This window comes from Arachis hypogaea, chromosome 4 (assembly GCF_003086295.3).
Source record: "Arachis hypogaea cultivar Tifrunner chromosome 4, arahy.Tifrunner.gnm2.J5K5, whole genome shotgun sequence".
NCBI classification, from domain to species: Eukaryota; Viridiplantae; Streptophyta; class Magnoliopsida; order Fabales; family Fabaceae; genus Arachis; species Arachis hypogaea.
The window spans coordinates 86762351-86783176 of NC_092039.1; the positions used below are offsets into that span (position 1 = coordinate 86762351).

The 20826-nt window shown below is 40.2% G+C and overlaps 1 non-coding gene across 1 annotated transcript; it reads right to left on the reverse strand.

Annotated features, from left to right (window-relative positions):
• Positions 1–20062: 20062 nt before the first annotated feature.
• Positions 20063–20170, reverse strand: LOC112798523 (small nucleolar RNA R71). The gene has a single exon (XR_003200133.1). It is a non-coding gene; the product is annotated as a small nucleolar RNA R71 (small nucleolar RNA).
• Positions 20171–20826: the final 656 nt, after the last annotated feature.

Genomic DNA, 20826 nt, shown 5'->3' on the forward strand with positions numbered 1-20826 from the left:
AAGACTCTGATCTCACGGAATGGTTGGCTCGTTTGTCAGACGAGCACTTGGTTGTCAGGCGATCAACCATGCATCGTGCAATCAGGAATCCAAGAGATATTCACTAGAGCCTTGATCGCTTGTAGAACAAGAGTGGTTGTCAGTCACCTTGTTCATGGGTGAGAATGATGATGAGTGTCACGGATCATCACATTCATCAAGTTGAAGAACGAGTGATATCTTAGAACAAGAACAAGCGGAATTGAATGGAAGAACAATAGTAATTGCATTAATACTCGAGGTACAGCAGAGCTCCACACCTTAATCTATGGTGTGTAGAAACTCCACCGTTGAAAATACATAAGCATAAGGTCTAGGCATGGCCGAATGGCCAGCCTCCCAAAGAGGGTTCAATCATAAAAACATGATCAAAAGATCCAAAGATCGAAAGACTCCCTAATACAATAGTCAAAGGTCCTACTTATAGAAAACTAGTAGCCTAAGGTGTACAGAAATGAGTAAATGACATAAAAATCCACTTCCGGGCCCACTTGGTGTGTGCTTGGGCTGAGCAATGAAGCATTTTCGTGCAGAGATTCTTTTTGGAGTTAAACGCCAGCTTTAGTGCCACTTTGGGCGTTTAACTCCCATTTGGGTGCCAGTTCCAGCGTTTAACGCTGGGATTCCTGAGGGTGACTTTGAACGCCGGTTTGGGCCATCAAATCTTGGGCAAAGTATGGACTATCATATATTGCTGGAAAGCCCAGGATGTCTACTTTCCAACGCCGTTGAGAGCGCGCTAATTGGGCTTCTGTAGCTCCAGAAAATCCACTTTGAATGCAGGGAGGTCAGAATCCAACAGCATCTGCAGTCCTTTTTTTGGTCTTAGAATCAGATTTTTGCTCAGGTCCCTCAATTTCAGCCAGAAAATACCTGAAATCACAGAAAAACACACAAACTCATAGTAAAGTCCAGAAAGGTGAATTTTAACTAAAAACTAACAAAAATATACTAAAAACTAACTATATCATACTAAAAACATACTAAAAACAATGCCAAAAAGCATACAAATTATCCGCTCATCACAACACTAAACTTAAATTGTTGCTTGTCCTCAAGCAACTGAAAATCAAATAAGATAAAAAGAAGAGAATATGCAATGAATTCCAAAAACATCTATGAAGATCAGTATTAATTAGATGAGCGGGGCTTTTAGCTTTTTGCCTCTGAATAGTTTTGGCATCTCACTCTATCCTTTGAAATTCAGAATGGTTGGCTTCTTTAGGAACTTAGAATCCAGATAGTGTTAATGATTCTCCTAGTAAAGTATGATGATTCTTGAACAAAGCTACTTATTGAGTCTTGGCTGTGGCCCAAAGCACTCTGTCTTCCAGTATTACCACCGGATACATACATGCCACAGACACATAATTGGGTGAACCTTTTCAGATTGTGACTCAGCTTTGCTAAAGTCCCCAACTAGAGGTGTCCAGGGTTCTTAAGCACACTCTTATTGCCTTGGATCACAACTCTTATTTCTCTATTTTTTTTCGATTTTTTTCTCTTTTTTTTTCTTTTTTTTTCGATATTTTTTTTTGAATAGAATCATTTTGATGATTTTTCAGATCCTCAGTAACATGTCTCCTTTTTCATCATTCTTTCAAGAGCCAACATTCATAAATCACAAATTCAAGATACATATGCACTGTTTAAGCATACATTCAGAGAACAAAAATATTACCACCACATCAAAATAATTAAACTGTTATAAAATTCAAAATTCATGCAATACTTCTTTTTTTCAATTAAGCACGTTTTTATTCAAGAAAGGTGATGGATTCATAGGACATTCATAACTTTAAGGCATAGACACTAAGACACTAATGATCACAAGATACAAACATGGATAAACATAAGCATAAAATTCGAAAAACAGAAGAATAAAGAACAAGAAAATCAAGGAACGGGTCCACCTTAGTGATGGCGGCTCTTTCTTCCTCTTGAAGATCCTATGGAGTGCTTGAGCTCCTCAATGTCTCTTCCTTGTCTTTGTTGCTCCTCCCTCATGATTCTTTGATCTTCTCTAATTTCATGGAGGATGATGGAGTGTTCTTGATGCTCCATCCTTAGTTGTCCCATGTTGGAACTCAACTCTCCTAGGGAGGTGTTTAATTGCTCCCAATAGTTTTGTGGAGGAAAGTGCATCCCTTGAGGGATCTCAGGGATCTCATGATGAGTGGGATCTCTTGTGTGCTCCATTCTTTTCTTAGTGATGGGCTTGTCCTCCTCAATGGGGGTGTCTCCATCTATGTCAACTCCCACTGAATAACAGAGGTGACAAATGAGATGAGGAAAGGCTAACCTTGCCAAGGTAGAGGACTTGTCCGCCACCTTATAGAGTTCTTGGGCTATAACCTCATGAACCTCTATTTCTTCTCCAATCATGATGCTATGGATCATGATAGCCCGGTCTATGGTAACTTCGGACCGGTTGCTAGTGGGAATGATTGAGTGTTGTATGAACTCTAACCATCCTCTAGCCACGGGCTTGAGGTCATGCCTTCTTAATTGAACCGGCTTTCCTCTTGAATCTCTCTTCCATTGGGCGCCCTCTTCACATATGACTGTGAGGACTTGGTCCAACCTTTGATCAAAGTTGACCCTTCTAGTGTAAGGATGTTCATCTCCTTGCATCATAGGCAAGTTGAACGCCACCCTCACACTTTCCGGACTAAAATCCAAGTATTTCCCCCGAACCATAGTAAGATAATTCTTTGGATTCGGGTTCACACTTTGGTCATGGTTCTTGGTGATCCATGCATTGGCATAGAACTCTTGAACCATCAAGATTCCGACTTGTTGAATGGGATTGGTAAGAACTTCCCAACCTCTTCTTCGGATCTCATGTCGGATCTCTGGATATTCACCCTTTTTGAGTGAAAAAGGAACCTCGGGGATCACCTTCTTCAAGGCCACAACTTCATAGAAATGGTCTTGATGCACCCTTGAGATGAATCTTTCCATCTCCCATGACTCGGAGGTGGAAGCCTTTGCCTTCCCTTTCCTCTTTCTAGAGGTTTCTCCGGCCTTGGATGCCATAAATGGTTATGGAAAAACAAAAAGCAATGCTTTTACCACACCAAACTTAAAATGTTTGCTCGTCCTCGAGCAAAAGAAGAAAGAAGAGAGTAGAAGAAAAAGAAATGAAGGAGATGGAGAGGGCTTTGTGTTCGGCCAAAAGGGAGAAGAAGTAGTGTTTAAGGTGTGTGAAAATGAAGGAGTGAAGGAGGGTTTATATAGGAGAGGGGGAGAGAGATGTTCGGCCATTTGAGGGTGGGTTTGGGTGGGAAAGTGGTTTGAATTTGAATGGTGAGGTAGGTGGGGTTTTATGAAGGATGGATGTGAGTGGTGAAGGGTTTTTGGGGAAGAGGTGTTGAGGTGATTGGTGAAGAAGAGAGAGAGTGGTAGGGTAGGTGGGGATCCTGTGGGGTCCACAGATCCTGAGGTGTCAAGGAAAAGTCATCCCTGCACCAAATGGCATGCAAAATCACGTTTTGTGCCATTTCTGGCGTTAAACGCCGGGCTGGTGCCCATTTTCTGGCGTTTAACGCCAGCATCTTGCCCCTTTCTGGCGTTTAATGCCAGTCTGGTGCCCCTTTCTGGCGTTAAACGCCCAGAATGGTGCCAGACTGGGTGTTAAACGCCCACCAGCTAACCTCACTGGCGTTTAAACGCCAGTGGGTGCGTCCTCCAGGGTGTGCTGTTTTTCTTCCTATTTTTCATTCTGTTTTTCATTCTGTTTTTGCTTTTTTCATGGATTTTGTGACTTCTTATGATCATCAACCTACAAAAGACATAAAATAACAAAAGAAAATAGTTAATTATAAAACATTGGGTTGCCTCCCAACAAGCGCTTCTTTATTGTCATTAGCTTGACAGAGGACTCTCATGGAGCCTCACAGATACTCAGAGCCATGTTGGAACCTCCCAACACCAAACTTAGAGTTTGAATGTGGGGGTTCAACACCAAACTTAGAGTTTGGTTGTGGCCTCCCAACACCAAACTTAAAGTTTGACTGTGGGGGCTCTGTTTGGCTCTGTTTTGAGAGAAGCTCTTCATGCTTCCTCTCCATGATGACAGAGGGATACCCTTGGGCCTTAAACACCAAGGATTCTTCATTCACTTGAATGATCAACTCTCCTCTATCAACATCAATCACAGCCTTTGCTGTGGCTAGGAAGGGTCTGCCAAGGATGATGGATTCATCCATGCACTTCCCAGTCTCTAGGACTATGAAATCAGTAGGGATGTAATGGTCTTCAACTTTAACCAGAACATCCTCTACAAGTCCATAGGCTTGTTTTCTTGAGTTGTCTGCCATCTCTAGTGAGATTTTTGCAGCTTGCACCTCAAAGATCCCTAACTTCTCCATTACAGAGAGGGGCATGAGGTTTACACTTGACCCTAAGTCACACAAGGCCTTCTTGAAGGTCATGGTGCCTATGGTACAAGGTATAGAGAACTTCCCAGGATCTTGCCTCTTTTGAGGCAGTGTCTGCCTAGACAAGTCATCCAGTTCCTTGGTGAGCAAAGGGGGTTCATCCTCCCAAGTCTCATTTCCAAATAACTTGTCATTTAGCTTCATGATTGCTCCAAGGTATTTAGCAACTTGCTCTTCAGTGACATACTCATCCTCTTCAGAGGAAGAATACTCATCAGAGCTCATGAATGGCAGAAGTAAGTCCAATGGAATCTCTATGGTCTCATTTTGAGCCTCAGATTCCCATGGTTCCTCATTGGGGAACTCACTGGAGGCCAGTGGACGTCCAGTGAGGTCTTCCTCAGTGGCGCTCACTGCCTCTTCTTCCTCCCAGAATTCGGCCATGTTGATGGCCTTGCACTCTCCTTTTGGATTTTCTTCTGTATTGCTTGGAAGAGTACTTGGAGGGAGTTCAGTAATTTTCTTGCTCAGCTGACCTACTTGTCCTTCCAAATTTCTGATAGAGGACCTTGTTTCAGTCATGAAACTTTGAGTGGTTTTGATCAGATCAGAGACCATGGTAGCTAAGTCAGAGGTATTTTGCTTAGAGCTCTCTGTCTGTTGCTGAGAAGATGATGGAAAAGGTTTGCTATTGCTAAACCTGTTTCTTCCACCATTATTGTTATTGAAACCTTGTTAAGGTCTTTGTTGATCCTTCCATGAAAGATTTGGATGATTCCTCCATGAAGGATTATAGGTGTTTCCATAGGGTTCTCCCATGTAATTCACCTCTTCTATTGAAGGGTTCTCAGGATCATAAGCTTCTTCCTCAGATGAAGCTTCCTTAGTACTGCTTGGTGCATTTTGCACTCCAGACAGACTTTGAGAAATCATATTGACTTGTTGAGTCAATATTTTGTTCTGAGCCAGTATGGCATTCAGAGTGTCAATCTTAAGAACTCCTTTCTTCTGACTAGTCCCATTGTTCACAGAATTTCTTTCAGAAGTGTACATGAATTGGTTATTTGCAACCATTTCAATCAGTTCTTGAGCTTCTGCAGGCGTCTTCTTCAAATGAAGAGAGCCTCCAGCAGAGCTATCCAAAGACATCTTGGACAGTTCAGAGAGACCATCATAGAAAATACCTATGATGCTCCATTCAGAAAGCATGTCAGAAGGACACTTTCTAATTAATTGTTTGTATCTTTCCCAAGCTTCATAGAGGGATTCTCCTTCCTTCTGTCTGAAGGTTTGGACTTCCACTCTAAGCTTACTCAATTTTTGAGGTGGAAAGAACTTTGCCAAGAAGGCATTGACTAGCTTTTCCCAAGAGTCCAGGCTTTCTTTAGGTTGAGAGTCCAACCATGTTCTAGCTCTGTCTCTTACAGCAAAAGGGAATAGCATAAGTCTGTAGACCTCAGGGTCAACCCCATTAGTCTTAACAGTGTCACAGATTTGCAAGAATTCAGCTAAAAACTGATGAGGATCTTCCAATGGAAGTCCATGGAACTTGCAATTCTGTTGCATTAGAGAAACTAATTGAGGCTTAAGCTCAAAGTTGTTTGCTCCAATGGCAGGGATAGAGATGCTTCTCCCATAGAAGTCGGGAGTAGGTGCAGTAAAGTCACCCAGCACCTTCCTTGCATTGTTGGCATTGTTGTTGTTTTCGGCTGCCATGAGTTCTTCTTCTTTGAAGAATTCGGTCAGGTGCTCTAAAGAGAGTTGTGCTTTGGCTTCTCTGAGCTTTCTCTTCAAGGTCCTTTCAGGTTCAGGATCAGCCTCAACAAGAATGCCTTTGTCTTTGCTCCTGCTCATAAGAAAGAGAAGAGAACAAGAAAATGTGGAATCCTCTATGTCACAGTATAGAGATTCCTTTAGGTGTCAGAGGAAAAGAAGAGTAGAAGACAGAAGTAGAAAATTCGAACTTATCAGAGAAGATGGAGTTCGAATTTTGCATTAAGGAATAGTGTTAGTCCATAAATAGAAGGATGTGAGAAGGAGGGAAGTAATTTTCGAAAATTAAGTGAAAAATTTTGAAAGCATTTTTGAAAAACATTACTTAATTTTCGAAAATGAAAATGGAAAAGAAATCAAGTGATTTTTGAAAAAGATTTTGAAATTAGAAATCAAAAAGATTTGATTGAAAACTATTTTGAAAAAGATGTGGTTAAGAAGATATGATTGATTTAAAAAAAATGTGATTGAGAAGATATGATTTGAAAAATATTTTAAAAAGATTTGATTTGAAAATTAAAAACTTGACTAACAAGAAAAGATATGATTCAAACATTAAACCTTTCTCAACAGAAAAGGTAACATACTTGAAATGTTGAATCAAATCATTAATTGATAGTAAGTATCTTTGAAAATGGAAAGAAATTGATTTTGAAAAATATTTGATTGAAAAAAATGATTTGAAAAAGATTTGATTTTGAAAAGATTTTGAAAACTAAAAAAAAAATTGATTTGAAAACAAAATCTCCCCCCTCTAGCCATCCTAGCGTTAAACGCCCAGAATGGTGCACATTCTGGCGTTTAACGCCCAAAATACTACCCTTTTGGGCGTTAAACGCCCAACCAGGTATCCTGGCTGGCGTTTAAACGCCAGTTTGTCCTTCTTCACTGGGCGTTTTGAACGCCCAGCTTTTTCTGTGCAATTCCTCTGCTGTATGTTCTGAATCTTCAATTCTCTGTATTATTGACTTGAAAAGACACAAATTAAAAATATTTTTGGATTTTTAATAATAAGGAAAAATCAAAATGCAACAAGAATCAAATAACAATGCATGCAAGACACCAAACTTAGCAGTTTGTATATTACTGACACTAACAAAATGAAAATGCATATGAGACACACAAAACAATCAAGTCAATTGAATTCAAAGATCAGAGCAAGTAGATCATCAAGAACATCTTGAAGATCACTAAGATACATGAATGAATGCATGCAATTGCCACCAAACTTATGATGAGACACTAGACTCAAACAAGAAATATTTTTGGATTTTATGATTTTTTTTGAATTTTTTTTTTGTGTTTTTCGAAAATTAAATGAAAAAAAAGATATCAAAATTCTTAATGAGAATTCCAGGAATCAGTGCAATGCTAGTCTAAGACTCCGGTCCAGGAATTAGACATGGCTTCACAGCCAGCCAAGCTTTCAAAGAAAGCTTCGGTCCAAAACACTAGACATGGCCAATGGCCAGCCAAGCCTTAGCAGATCACTGCTCCAAAAGCAAGATTGATAAAAATCAACAAGCTCTTGTGGTGATAAGTTGAAACCTCGGTCCAATGAGATTAGACATGGCTTCTCAGCCAGCCAGATTTCAACAAATCATCATGAAACTCTAGAATTCATCTTCAAGAATTTCGAAAAAAAATAAATACCTAATCTAAGCAACAAGATGAACCGTCAGTTATCCAAACTTAACAATCCCTGGCAATAACGCCAAAAACTTGGTGTTGTTGCCGGATCTTGGCACTGATGTTACCAAAAGCTTGCTCAAAACTTGAACAATCCCCGGCAACGGCGCCAAAAACTTGGTGCGCGAAATTGTGAACAATACTTTTTCACAACTCTCATAATCCCCGGTCATGAACCCCAAAAACTTGGTGTTCAATACCATGGCATTACACAACTTCGCACAACTAACCAGCAAGTGCACTGGGTCGTCCAAGTAATAAACCTTACGCGAGTAAGGGTCGATCCCACGGAGATTGTTAGTATTGAAGCAAGCTATGGTCATCTTGTAAATCTTAGTCAGGCAAACTCAATTGGATATGGTGATGAACGAAAATAACACAAAGGTAAAGATAGAGATACTTATGTAATTCATTGGTAGGAACTTCAGATAAGCGCATGAAGATGCCTTCTCTTCCGTCTCTCTGCTTTCCTACTGTCTTCATCCAATCCTTCTCATTCCTTTCCATGGCAAGCTTGTGTAGGGTTTCACCGTTGTCAATGGCTACCTCCCATCCTCTCAGTGAAAGCGATTGCATATGCTCTGTCACAGCATAGCGGAATTCAGCTGTCGGTTCTCGGTCAGGCCGGAATAGAATCCATCGATTCTTTTGCGTCTGTCACTAACGCGCCGCCTGCTAGGAGTTTGAAGCACGTCACAGTCATTCAGTCATTGAATCCTACTCAGAATACCACAGACAAGGTTAGACCTTCCGGATTCTCTTGAATGCTGCCATCAGTTCTCGCCTATACCACGAAGACTCTGATCTCACGGAATGGTTGGCTCGTTTGTCAGACGAGCACTCGGTTGTCAGGCGATCAACCATGCATCGTGCAATCAGGAATCCAAGAGATATTCACTAGAGCCTTGATCGCTTGTAGAACAAGAGTGGTTGTCAGTCACCTTGTTCATGGGTGAGAATGATGATGAGTGTCACGGATCATCACATTCATCAAGTTGAAGAACGAGTGATATCTTAGAACAAGAACAAGCGGAATTGAATGGAAGAATAATAGTAATTGCATTAATACTCGAGGTACAGCAGAGCTCCACACCTTAATCTATGGTGTGTAGAAACTCCACCGTTGAAAATACATAAGCATAAGGTCTAGGCATGGCCGAATGGCCAGCCTCCCAAAGAGGGTTCAATCATAAAAACATGATCAAAAGATCCAAAGATCGAAAGACTCCCTAATACAATAGTCAAAGGTCCTACTTATAGAAAACTAGTAGCCTAAGGTGTACAGAAATGAGTAAATGACATAAAAATCCACTTCCGGGCCCACTTGGTGTGTGCTTGGGCTGAGCAATGAAGCATTTTCGTGCAGAGACTCTTCTTGGAGTTAAACGCCAGCTTTAGTGCCAGTTTGGGCGTTTAACTCCCATTTGGGTGCCAGTTCCAGCGTTTAACGCTGGGATTCCTGAGGGTGACTTTGAACGCCGGTTTGGGCCATCAAATCTTGGGCAAAGTATGGACTATCATATATTGCTGGAAAGCCCAGGATGTCTACTTTCCAACGCCGTTGAGAGCGCGCCAATTGGGCTTCTGTAGCTCCAGAAAATCCACTTCGAATGTAGGGAGGTCAGAATCCAACAGCATCTGCAGTCCTTTTTTTGGTCTCAGAATCAGATTTTTGCTCAGGTCCCTCAATTTCAGCCAGAAAATACCTGAAATCACAGAAAAACACACAAACTCATAGTAAAGTCCAGAAAAGTGAATTTTAACTAAAAACTAACAAAAATATACTAAAAACTAACTATATCATACTAAAAACATACTAAAAACAATGCCAAAAAGCATACAAATTATCCGCTCATCAGCGTGCCATGCCTGGGTTCTCAAGTGGCACGCCCAAGTAACTTCTTGGAGCTGGCGTGCCATGCCTTTGACACCAAGTGGCACGCCATAGTGGAGGTTCTTCTTGAGATGGTGAGTTGGCGTGCCACGCCCCTTTGCTCAAGTCGCACACCCATAGTAGTTGATGAGTCAGGCGTGCCACGCCGCGTGACATGCCAATACACTTGTGTTTGGACTTTTTCTCTGGACTTGAGTACTGGCATGCCATGCCAGTGCATTTTTGTGGCGTTTGCTCCCAAGTGGCATGCCAGTTTCATACGCCCAGCTTCTTGTTTGTCTTCTTCCCATTTTTGATGCCTTTTTTCACCTGAAATTCAGCACAACACATCTCAAAGTAGTGTACCATAATATTCATCAAATAATGCATGAATTGTGTTGATCAAATGAGATTTATGCTCTTTTATGGTCTTCTTTATGCAAAAAAGAAAGGTAGATTATGCAAGTCATTAACTACGTCCCACATATACAACCTTCTTCCCTACCAATGAACCTTCCCTTTCACACCAATGTGAAACTTTTCCACCCTTGACTTAAGACCATCAAGACCTTCAAGTTCTTCTCCAAGAGCAAGAAGGATCCTGAAGAACTCAAGGGCAAATCATGGCTACCAAAGACGAAGTGGTAAACCGCTTAATCCTCCTATGCTCATCCGATCAAGGCATTCCTCTTGAGGAATGTGAGGGATCAACTAAAGCCTATAGTGAAGAGGAGAGCGTGGAGCCACAAGGGGAAGAAGAAGGGTTAGAGCTTGAAGTGCAATAAGAGGAAGATAGTGAAGTATGTGAACCAGAAGATAGAAGGGGAGAATTGAGGGAGGTTGATCAATATGAGGATTCCATCATCAGTGATTTTTTGTCCTCCTTGATCAATCCCTTTGATGATCCTAATGAGCCTCTTCCCATTGAGCTTGAGAAAGACATAGAGGTAGACTTCTCACAACCTCCTTGTTGTGATGTGAGTGATGGGGAAGAGGAGGAAGAGGTTGATAAAGAAGGAGTGGACAACCAATAGCATATTGAGTGGGTGGCAATTTCACCTATGAGCTTTATTGCCCCCACCAATATGCTATCTTGGAATCGGATTACCAACTCAAGGTCCTTCTTGGGTTGGTACATGGTGGAGGAAGGAGTAGTGGTTGCCGAGCAATTCCAGGGTTCTTCAAGAAAATCAATTCAAGAATTGGAGTTCAAGTGAGGAGTAAACCATAATTGGGTGATTTTTGGAATATGTTGTGTTGCTATAAGGGTCAACTGAGACTTTGTTCATTGGTGCACGAAATTGGGATCATCAACAATGGTACCAAAAACTTGGTAGCGCTCTCAAACGTGAATCACACTTAGTCACAACTCCGCACAACTAACCAGCAAGTGCACTGGGTCGTCCAAGTAATACCTTACGTGAGTAAGGGTCGATCCCATGGAGATTGTTGGTATGAAGCAAGCTATGGTTATCTTGTAAATCTCAGTTAGGTGGATAATAAATGTTATGGAGTTTTCGAATAGTAAATAAAGCAGAAAATAAAGATAGAGTTACTCATGTAATTCAATGGTGGGAATTTCAGATAAGTGTATGGAGATGCTTGTCCCTGTTGGATCTCTGCTTTCTTACTGCCTTCCTTGAATCCTTCTTATTCCTTTCCATGGCAAGCTGTATGTAGGGCATCACCGTTGTCAATGGCTACATCCCATCCTCTCAGTGAAAAAGGTCCAAATGCTCTATCACGGCACGGTTAATCATCTGTCAGTTCTCGATCATGTTGGAATATAATCCCTTGATTCTTTTGCGTTTGTCATCGCGCCAAACAATCACGAGTTTGAAGCTCGTCACAGTAATTCAATCCCTGAATCCTACTCGGAATACCACAGACAAGGTTTAGACTTTCCGGATTCTCATGAATACCGCCATCAATCTAGCCTATACCACGAAGATTCTGATTAAGGAATCCAAGAGATATGCACCCGGTCTGAGGTAGAACGGAAGTGGTTGTCAGTCACGCGTTCATAGTTGAGAATGATGATGAGTGTCATGGATCATCACATTCATCATGTTGAAGTGCAACGAATATCTAAGAATAGGAATAGCTGAATTGAATAGAAAATAGTAGTAATTGTATTAAAACTTGAGGTACAGCAGAGCTCCACACCCTTAATCTATGGTGTGTAGAAACTCCACCATTGAAAATACATAAGTGATGAAGGTTCAGGCATGGCTGAATGGCCAGCCCCCCAAACATGATTAGAAGACCGAATGGTTAAAAGACTTTACAATCAAAGACACTGAATACAATAGTAAAAAGTCCTATTTATACTAGACTAGCTACTAAGGTTTACAGAAGTAAGTAATTGATGCAGAAAACCACTTCCAGAGCCCACTTGGTGTGTGATTGGGCTGAGCTTGAGCTTTACACGTGCAGAGGCTTTTTTTGGAGTTGAACGCCAAGTTGTAACGTATTTTTGGCGTTCAACTCTGGTTCGTGACGTGTTTCTGGCGTTTGACTCCAGAATGTAGCATGGAACTGGCGTTGAGCGCCGATTTACGTCATCTAATCACGAATAAAGTATGAACTATTATATATTGCTGGAAAGCTCTGGATGTCTACTTTCCAACGCCATTGAGAGCGCACCATTTAGAGTTCTGTAGCTCCCGAAAAGTCATTTCGAGTGCAGGGAGGTCAAAATCCAACAGCATCAGCAGTCCTTTGTCAGCCTTTTATCAGAGTTTTGCTCAGGTCCCTCAATTTCAGCCAAAAATTACCTAAAATCATAGAAAAAAACACAAACTCATAGTAAAGTCCAGAAATGTGAATTTAGCATAAAAACTAATGAAAACATCCCTAAAAGTAGCTAGATCCTACTAAAAACAATCTAAAAACAATGCCAAAAAGCGTATAAATTATCCGCTCATCAGAACACCAAACTTAAATTGTTGCTTGTCCCCAAGCAACTGAAAATAAATTAGGATAAAAAGAAGAAAATATACTATAAATCCCAACATATTAATGAATATTAATTCTAATTAGATGAGCGGGACTTGTAGCTTTTTGCCTCTGAACAGTTTTGGCATCTCACTTTTTCCCTCGAAGTTTAGAATGATTGGCATCTATAGGAACTTAGAATTTCAGATAGTGTTATTGATTCTCCTAGTTAAGTTTGTTGATTCTTGAACACAGCTACTTTTATGAGTCTTGGCCGTGGCCCTAAGCATTTTGTTTTTTAGTATTACCACCGGATACATAAATGCCACAGACACATGACTGGGTGAACCTTTTCAGATTGTGACTCAGCTTTGCTAAAGTCCCCAGTTAGAGGTGTCCAGAGCTCTTAAGCACACTCTTTTTATTTTGGATCTCGACTTTAACCACTCAGTCTCAAGCTTTTCACTTGGACCTGCATGCCACAAGCACATGGTTAGGGACAGCTTGATTAGCCGCTTAGGCCTGGATTTTATTTCCTTGGGCCCTCCTATCCATTGATGCTCAAAGCCTTGGATCCTTTTTACCCTTGCCTTTTGGTTTTAAGGGCTATTGGCTTTTTCTGCTTGCTTTTTCTTTTTCTTTCTATTTTTTTCGCAAGCTTTTGCTTTTTCTTGCTTCAAGAATCAATTTCATGATTTTTCAGATTATCAATAGCATTTCTCTTTGTTCATCATTTTTTCAAGAGCCAACAATTTTAACATTCATAAACAACAAGATCAAAATTATGCACTGTTCAAGCATTCATTAAGAAGATAAAAAGTATTGTCACCACATCAATATAATTAAACTGAATTCAAGGATAATTTCGAATTTCATGTACTTCTTGTTCTTTTGAATTAGAAACATTTTTCATTTAAGAGAGGTGAAGGATTCATGGAATTATTTATAGCCTTAAGACATAGTTACTAAATACTAATGATCATGTAACAGAGACACAAATATAGATGACATAATAAGCATAAATACCGAAAAACAGAAAAATAAGAACAAGGAATGAATCCACCTTAGTGATGGTGGCGCTTTCTTCATGAAGAACCAAAGATGTCCTTGAGTTCTTCTATGTCTCTTCCTTGCCTTTGTTGCTCCTCCCTCATTGCTCTTTGATCTTCTCTAATTTCATGGAGAATGATGGAGTGCTCTTGATGTTCCACCCTTAATTGATCCATATTGTAACTCAAATCTTCAAGAGAAGTGTTGAGTTGTTCCCAATAGTTGTTGGGAGGAAAGTGCATCCCTTGAGGAATCTCCGGGATTTCTTGGTGATGAGCTTCCTCAAGCGTCTCTTGGGTTCCATGAGTGGGCTCTATTGTTTGCTCCATCCTTTTCTTAGTGATGGGCTTGTCCTCCTCAATGGGGATGTCTCCTTCTATGATGACTCCAGCTGAGTAACATAGATGGCAAATAAGATGAGGAAAAGCTAGCCTTGCCAAGGCAGAGGGCTTTTCGGCTATTTTGTAGAATTCAAGGGAGATGACTTCATGAACTTCTACTTCCTCTCCATTCATGATGCTATGAATTATGATGGCCCGATCCACAATAACTTCATATCGGTTGCTAGTGGGGATGTGGAGTGTTGGATGAACTCCAACCATCCTCTAGCCACAGGCTTGAGGTCCAGTCTTCTTAATTGAACCGGCTTACCTTTGGAGTCTCTTTTCCATTGGGCTCCTTCAACACATATGTCCCTAAGGACTTGGTCCAACCTTTGATCAAAGTTGACCCTTCTTGTGTAGGGGTGTGCATTTCCTTGCATCATGGGCAAGTTGAATGCCAACCTCACATTTTCCGGACTAAAATCTAAGTATTTCCCCCGAACCATTGTAAGATAGTTCTTTGGATTCGGGTTCATACTTTGATCATGGTTCCTAGTGATCCATGCACTGGCATAGAACTCTTGAACCATCAGGATTCCGACTTGTTGAATGGGGTTGGTCAGAACTTCCCAACTTCTTCTTTGAATCTCATGTCGGATCTCCGGAAACTCATTTTTCTTGAGCTTGAAAGGGACCTCAGGGATCACCTTCTTCTTAGCCACAACATCATAGAAGTGGTCTTGATGGGCTTTGGAGATGAATCTCTCCATCTCCCATGACTCAGAGGTGGAAGCTTTTATCTTTCTTTTCCCTTTTCTAGAGGTTTTTCCGGCCTTAGGTGCCATCAATGGTAATGGAAAAACAAAAATCTTATGCTTTTACAACACCAAACTTAGAATATTGCTTGCCCTCGAGCAAGAGAAGAAAGAAAAGAAGAAGAAGAAGAGAAAATATGGAGGATAGTGGAGAAAGGTGTATTCGGCCAAGGTATAGGAGAGGGAGTTGTGTTGTGTGAAAATTAAGGAGAATAGAGGGGTTTATATAGTGAGGGGAGAGGGAGTAGGTTCGGCTATTTAGGGTGGGTTTGGGTGGGAAAGAAATTTTGAATTTTGGTGGTAGGTGGGGTTTATGGGAAAGAGTGGATGGATGTGAGTGGTGAAGGGGGTAATTGAGAAGAGAGATTGAGGTAATTGGTGAAAGGTTTTGGGGAAGAGTGTTTATTGGAAAGAGAGGATGAATGTTGAGAAGAGGGGAGAATATGGTAGGTGGGGATCCTATGGGGTCCACAGATCCTGAGGTGTCAAGGATTTACATCCCTGCACCAATTAGGCATGTACAATGCCTTTGCATGCAATTCTGGCATTTAAACGCCAAGGTGATGCATGTTCTGGGCGTTCAACGCCCAACTGCAGCATGTTTGTGGCGTTGAATGCCAGCCAAATGCTCCTTACTGGCGTTTAAACGCTAGTAAGTCCTTCCTCTAAGGTGTGATTTTTCTTCTGCTATTTTTGATTTTATTTTTAATTTTAGTATTTTTTTCGTGACTCCACATGATCATAAACCTAATAAAACATAAAAGAACAATGAAAATTAAATAAAATTAGATAAATAAAAATTAGGTTGCCTCCCAATAAGCGCTTCTTTAATGTCAATAGCTTGACAGTGGGCTCTCATGGAGCCTCACAGGTGATCAGGTCAATGTTGTAGACTCCCAACACCAAACTTAGAGTTTGGATATAGAGATTCAACACCAAACTTAGAGTTTGGCTGTGGCCTCTCAACACCAAACTTAAAGTTTGATTGTGGGGGCTTTGTTTGACTCTGTACTGAGAGAAGCTTTTCATGCTTCCTCTCCATTGTTAAAGGAGAAGATCCTTGAGCCTTAAACACAAGGTAGTCCCCATTCAATTGAAGGACTAATTCCCCTCTGTTAACATCTATCACAGCTCCTGCTGTGGCTAGGAAAGGTCTTCCAAGGATGATGCATTCATCCTCCTCCTTCCTAGTGTCTAAGATTATGAAATCAGTAAGGATGTAAAGGCCTTCAACCTTTACCTACACGTCCTCTACCAATCCATAAGCTTGTTGATGAGCGGATAATTTATACACTTTTTGGCATTATTTTTAGTATGTTTTTAGTATGTTTTAGTTAGTTTTTAGTATATTTTTATTAGTTTTTAGTTAAAATTCACTTTTCTGGACTTTACTATGAGTTTGTGTGTTTTTCTGTGATTTCAGGTATTTTTTGGCTGAAATTGAGGGACCTGAGCAAAAATCTGATTCATAGGCTGAAAAGGACTGCAGATGCTGTTGGATTCTGACCTCCCTGCACTCGAAGTAGATTTTCTGGAGCTACAGAAGCCCAATTGGCTCGCTCTCAACGGCGTTGGAAAGTAGACATTCTGGGCTTTCCAGCAATGTATAATAGTTTATACTTTGCCCGAGATTTGATGGCCCAAACCGGCGTTTCAAATCAGCACAAGAATGCCCGGCGTTAAACGCCGGAACTGGCACAAGAATGGGAGTTAAACGCCCAAACTGGCATAAAAGCTGGCGTTTAACTCCAAGAAAAGTCTCTACACATGAAAGCTTCAATGCTCAGCCCAAGCACACACCAAGTGGGCCCGGAAGTGGATTTTTATGTCATTTACTCATTTCTGTAAACCCTAGGCTACTAGTTCTCTACAAATAGGACCTTTTGCTATTGTATTCTCATCCTGAGATCTAGGAATCTTTTGATCATTTTCGATCTTAGGATCATCTTTGGACGCCTAGTTCTTAGATCATTGGGAGGCTGGCCATTCGGCCATGCCTAGACCTTGTTCTTATGTATTTTCAACGGTGGAGTTTCTACACACCATAGATTAGGGTGTGGAGCTCTGCTGTACCTCGAGTATTAATGCAATTACTATTGTTCTTCTATTCAATTCAGCTTATTCTTGTTCTAATATATTCACTTGCACTCAAGAACTTGATGAATGTGATGATTATGTGATGCTCATCATCATTCTCACTTATGAACGCGTGCCTGACAACCACTCCCGTTCTACAAGCAAACAAGGCTTGAATGTTTATCTCTTGGATTCCTTAATCAGAATCTTCGTGGTATAAGCTAGAATTGATGGCGGCATTCAAGAGAATCCGGAAGGTCTAAACCTTGTCTGTGGTATTCTGAGTAGGATTCAATGATTGAATGACTGTGACGAGCTTCAAACTCCTGAAGGCTGGGCGTTAGTGACAGACGCAAAAGAATCAATGGATTCTATTCCAACCTGATTGAGAATCGACAGATGATTAGCCGTGCCGTGACAGGGTGCGTTGAACATTTTCACTGAGAGGACGGGACTGTAGCCACTGACAACGGTGATGCCCAACATACAGCTTGCCATGGAAAGGAGTAAGAAGGATTGGATGAAGACAGTAGGAAAGCAGAGAGACGGAAGGGAAAAAGCATCTCCATTCGCTTATCTGAAATTCTCACCAATGAATTACATAAGTATCTCTATCTTTACTTTATGTTTTATTCATATATCATCCATAACCATTTGAATCTGCCTGACTGAGATTTACAAGGTGACCATAGCTTGCTTCATACCAACAATCTCCGTGGGATCGACCCTTACTCGCGTAAGGTTTATTACTTGGACGACCCAGTGCACTTGCTGGTTAGTTGTGCGAAGTTGTGAAATTATGATTAGACCATAGTATTGAGCACCAAGTTTTTGGAACCATTACCGGGGACTATTTGAGTTGTGAAAAGTAGAGATCACAATTTCGTGCACCAAGTTTTTGGCGCCGTTGCCGGGGAATTAAATGTCCTAACTACAATTTCGCATTTGTTCCCTGCAATAACAGTGCCAAGTTTTGATCCGGCAACAACACCAAGTTTTTGGCGCCGTTGCCGGGGATTGTTTTGAGTATGGACAACTGATGGTTCATCTTGTTGCTTGGATTAGGCATTTTTCAGAGTTCTTAAGAATGAATTCTAGTGTTTCAAGGTGATGTTCTTATCATCACCAAAGCTGATTGATTCTCATTAATTTAGCTCTTGAATGTAATGTCCTGCTGAAGCTTGGCTAGCCATGTCTAATTTCTTTAGACTGAAGCTTTAGACTAACATTGCATGATTCCTGGAATTCTCATTAAGAATTTTGATATATTTATTTTCTTCTCCACTTAATTTTCGAAAAATCCAAAAAAATTTACAAAATCATAAAAACCAAAAATATTGTATGTTTCTTGTTGAGTCTAGTGTCTCATGTTATGTTTGGTGTCAATTGCATGTTTCTGTTCTTCTTGCATTCATTCATGTGTCTTAAGTGATCTTCAAGATGTTCTTGATGATTTCCTTGCTCTGATCTTTAAATTCTCTTATCTTGAGTATTTTTGTTGTTTCTCATATGCATTCTCATTTTGTTAGTGTCAGTAGTATACAAACTTCTAAGTTTGGTGTCTTGCATGCATTGTTTATTTGATTTTAGTTGCATTTTGATTATTCCTCATTATTAAAAATCCAAAAACATTTTAATTTGTGTCTTTTCAAGTAAATAATACAGAGAATTGAAGATTCAGAACATACAGCAGAGGAATTATACAGAAAAGGCTGGACGTTCAAAACGCCCAGTGAAGAAGGAAAACTGGCGTTTAAACGCCAGCCAGGGTGCCTGGTTGGGCGTTTAACGCCCAAAAGGGTAGTGATTTGGGCGTTAAACGCCAGAATGTATACCATTCTGGGCGTTTAACGCCAGGATGGCACAAGAGGGAAGATTCTGTTTTTAACTCAAATTTTTTTTCAAGTTTTCAAAATTTTTCAAAATCAAATCCTTTTCAAATCATATCTTTTCAATCATATGTTTTCAAAATCAATTTCTTTCCTTTTTCAAAAATACTTGCTATCAATTAATGATTTGATTCAACATTTCAAGTATGTTGCCTTTTCTGTTGAGAAAGGTTTAATGTTTGAATCATATCTTTTCTTGTTAGCCAAGTCATTAATTTTTAAAAGCAAATCTTTTTAAATTGTTTTTCAAATCATATATTTTCAATCATATCTTTTTAAAACCATAACTTTTCAATCATATCTTTTTAATCACATCTTTTTCAAAATAGTTTTCAATCATATCTTTTTGATTTCTAATTTCAAAATCTTTTTCAAAAATCACTTGATTTTTTTTTCCAATCTTAGTTTTCGAAAATCAATTACTATTTTTCAAAATGTTTTTTTTTTAAAAAAAAAATCTTTTACTTTGTTTTCAAAAATTTCTTCCCCTCTTCTCACATCTTTCTATTTATGGACTAACACTATTCCTTAATGCACAATTCGAACTCCATCTTTCTTGATAAGTTTGAATTCTCTACTTCTTCCTTCTATTTTTCTTTTCCTCTAACACCTCAAGGAATCTCTATACTGTGACATAGAGGATTCCCTATTTTCTTATTCTCTTCTCTTTCATATGAGCAGGAGCAAAGACAAAAGCCTTCTTGTTGAGGCTGACCCTGAACCTGAAAAGACCTTGAAGCGAAAGCTAAGAGAAGCTAAGGCACACCTTTCTGTAGAGGACCTAACAGAAATCTTCAAACAGGAAGAACCCATGGCAGCCAAAAACAACAACAATGCCAACAATGCAAGGAAGGTGCTGGGTGACTTTACTGCACCTACTCCCGACTTCTATGGGAGAAGCATCTCTATCCCTTCCATTGGAGCAAACAACTTTGAGTTTAAGCCTCAATTAGTTTCTCTGATGCAACAGAATTGCAAGTTCCATGGACTTCTATTGGAAGATCCTCATCAGTTTTTAGCTGAGTTCTTGCAAATCTGTGACACTGTTAAGACTAATGGGGTTGACCCTGAGGTCTACAGACTTATGCTATTCCCTTTTGCTGTAAGAGACAGAGCTAGGATATGGTTGGAATCACAACCTAAAGAAAGCCTGAACTCTTGAGAAAAGCTAGTCAATGCCTTCTTGGCAAAGTTCTTTCCACCTCAAAAATTGAGTAAGCTTAGAGTGGAAGTCCAAACCTTCAAACAGAAGGAAGGAGAATCCCTCTATGAAGCTTGGGAAAGATACAAACAATTAATCAGAAAATGTCCCTCTGACATGCTTTTTGAATGGAGCATCATAGGTATTTTCTATGATGGTCTGTCTGAACTGTCCAAGATGTCATTGGATAGCTTTGCTAGAGGATCTCTTCATCTGAAGAAGACGCCTACAGAAGCTCAAGAACTAATTGAAATGGTTGTAAATAACCAATTCATGTACACTTCTGAAAGGAATCCTGTGAACAATGGGACAAATCAGAAGAAAGGAGTTCTTGAGATTGATACTCTGAATGCCATATTAGCTTAGAACAAGATATTGACTCAGCAAGTCAATTTGATTTCTCAAAGTCTATCTGGAATGCAAGCTGCACCAGGCAGTACTAAGGATGCTTCATCTGAAGAAGAAGCTTATGATCCTGAGAACCCTTCAATGGAAGAGGTGAATTACATGGGAGAACCCTATGGAAACACCTATAATTCTTCATGGAGAAATCATCCAAATCTCTTATGGAAGGATCAACAGAGACCTCAACAAGGTTTCAACAATAATACTGGTGGAAGAAACAGGGTTAGCAATGGCAAGCCTTTTCCATCATCTTCTCAGCAACAGACAGAGAATTCTAAGCAGAGGCATCCTGACTTAGGAACCATGGTCTCTGATCTAATCAAAACCACTCAAAGTTTCATGACTGAAACAAGGTCTTCCATTAGGAATTTGGA